At 47.9% G+C, this 2887-nt stretch overlaps 1 protein-coding gene across 1 annotated transcript in view; it reads right to left on the bottom strand.

Moving 5' to 3' along the window:
- Positions 1-2140, bottom strand: part of PDCD6 (programmed cell death 6) — a 21763-nt gene extending 19623 nt beyond the window's left edge. Inside the window, exon 1 of the mRNA XM_008578947.1 lies at positions 2063-2140. The gene's annotated coding sequence lies outside the window, so the exon portion shown is untranslated. The remainder of the gene's footprint in view (positions 1-2062) is intronic.
- Positions 2141-2887: the final 747 nt, after the last annotated feature.

Genomic DNA, 2887 nt, shown 5'->3' with positions numbered 1-2887 from the left:
CTTCTGACAGACACTTGCTGATGATTAAGTAAAGAGCCAAATGCTCTAACAACCAGCTGAATGAAGAGGCAGCACTGAGCTCTGGTGAAAACAGGCCCTGAACACACAGGTCAGGACAGGAGGCCTCCATCCACCCCACCCACATCCACACACCCGGGGCTCAAACAGCACCGCTGACTGTGGGATAAGGCTGGTTGTCGAGAGCCTGCAAAGCACCACCACTACCATCAGGAAGTAGAAAACCATAATGACAGCTCACAACTGCTGACCACCTGCTGGGTGCCAGGCAGCTCACGAAGCTCTCTGCATTTCCTTAACTTACCCTCCCAGTAGCGATAAGGACACTGAGACCCAGAAAGGCCAAGTCCTTGACCACGCTCACACTACTAAAACTGGTGGAGCCAGGACTGAAGTCCAGGCAGGCTAGCCCCAAAGTCCCCATGGGGGCCCTCCATAGAGGACAGGCTGTTGTGTTAACCATGTGGAGGATTTGACCATGACTCCCAGCTGAGAAAGAAAACCTAAACCTCAAAAATTCAAGCAAATGAACAGAAAAGAGACTGTTCAAATGTATCACAAATCTTTCATCACTCACTGGAAATCCACTCGAAATGGATGTCTCTAAAGCATGACCTTTAGAGGGCACTCCACATGGCCCCTATCGCTATGGTGACTGACCATGTCAACCGGGTGGACACCTGACCATGCTTACATATGATGTGACAAAAGCATCCATTTTGGTCGATATTTGGACTTGCCAAATTGCAGCCTGCTGGACTGCAGGGTCTCTAGACCTCTTTCTAGGAACCCTGTTTTGCACTCCCGAGTATAACTCAAGCACTGGAGAAGCAGATAAAAAATAAAAAGCGTTTAATGATGATCAGAAGAGAGAAAAATGAAGACAACACAACTGTCAAGGCAGAGGTGATGGAATTCCTTAATTTCCTAAAACAATGTATATAAATGCATGTAAAATATACACAATATCTGTAGCCCACATGCTACATACTGGGAAACAAAGTCAATGGTAGCTTCCAGACTCTAAGGTAAGTGTGTTACTCTGAAAATCCAAATCCTTGGCTTAACACAAATCACTACAAATTAACGCTGAGTGCCAAGTATGCCGCGCCTGTGGCGAGGCATCCTCCTGTGACCCTCACCATAGCACTGTGAGGCAGCGTCCAGCAGCTTCAGTGTGGCCCACTCCCTAGTCCAGTCTCCTACATCAAACTGCTTCCCATTAAAAGATGAGCCTTTCAACATTTTCATAACATCTTAAAATTGACCCCTTTTCTAGCTTAAATGGCACACCTCTGGAGAGGCAAGCTACAGGTGTAACAGTAAGAAAAGATGACTGCAGCTGAGGGATTACATAAAGGGCAACACAGTCAGGTGTACCATGAGGTGAAATGTCTCCAGCAGTGCTACCGTGGATGAACCACACCGAAACTGGCAAGGTCCATGATCCTGCGATCCCCTGCCTGGACGCCTAGTATTCTTTACACTGATAACAATACCTCCCCCCATATCCCACTGCTAATGCCTCCAATATCCCTAATCATTTCTCCAGGAATTTAGCCTTAGAGTTTCAGGAGTTCGTATAGCAACTACATTCCCACAAAAGTGCTACATGGACCTCCTCTAAACCCTTCCACAATTCTCAGTGTCACCTGACAAGTCCTCAATGATTCTCTCCAGAGGAGTAACAAAATACTCAGTTACCTAAGAAATTTAAGGACCTTCCATATACCTGAAGGATTTCTGCTGTACATAGCTAAACTTTCTATCCTTCTAAAACCTACCCGTTAGCTTCTATTTCCTAAGAGCATTTTCCTATGCTCACACATGGAGCTATTCAGCAGGCAGCAATAACCATGATAACTAGGAAGCCACTCAACAAAATAAGTCAGAAGCACCTCTGCCATGTACCACAAATAACAATTTGATCATAATTACTCCTCTGTACTCGGAAAATAAACTCCAGAAAGGAAGTTATTTACTGCAAGTGGATCAGGCTTGCAATCTGTTAGTTCTGATAGCCAGCTCCAACTGGCCCACTCACCATTGGATAGTGCCTGCTGAAGCTCGTTGTCCGATATCACTCCACTCCTATCTTTGTCAACCCTACAAAATCAGAAAGTCTAGTTAAGCTAATGATTAAAAGTGTACGAAAAGCAAAACATACCAAAAACAAACGTTGAACTTGTCTGTCGATTCTACACTAACAATGAAATGTTCCCACCAGTAGATCGTTCATTTTGTTCTGCTAGAATGTCATGCTCCCCCACTCCACTGGGGAATAAGGAAATGCTCAGTGCAGAAATCCAGGTCTGATCTTTCCCTGAGAGACCGAATCATTGTCTCATTTCCGGTCTCGAGCTGTCCTCTCCTTTCTCCCCGGCCTGTCCTGGCCTGTCCTGGCCTGTCTGAGTTCCACCTGCACCAGTTTCTCTTTTTCACAAACAGGAAAAGATTCTCTCAGACAATTAAGTCATTCCCTAGCCATGAGTCACTCAAGTTTCCGCCATCCATTCACTGGAAGGACGACCAGGAATGGAAGGCGCTGAGGTAACGGTCACCTGCCCTGAGCAAACGCCAGGTCTCTCCTTCCTTCTTGGCTACTGTCACTTTAACGCTGGAGCAGACTGTTTTCCTAAAGCAAGCATCCCAAGAGATCCTCCAGGAGCGGCAAGAACCACCCCTCAACCCTCAGCACTGGGCGGTTCTGGGCACGGGGAGGAGGCGGGGAGGGAGGACGAGCCTCGGGGCTTCTCTGAGGGGGAGTAAGGGGCCGAAGGCCTGGGGTGGACAGGCCGGGGCAGGAAGCACGCGGGTGGGGCCCGGGGACAGGAGACGGGGTGAGGGGACCGGTAGCAGGAGACCTGGG

Source organism: Galeopterus variegatus, unplaced genomic scaffold, assembly GCF_000696425.1.
Source record: "Galeopterus variegatus unplaced genomic scaffold, G_variegatus-3.0.2 Scaffold1788, whole genome shotgun sequence".
Taxonomy (NCBI): domain Eukaryota; kingdom Metazoa; phylum Chordata; class Mammalia; order Dermoptera; family Cynocephalidae; genus Galeopterus; species Galeopterus variegatus.
Note: the sequence above shows the minus strand (reverse complement) of the source record. Positions and strands in the feature narration are given on the sequence as shown.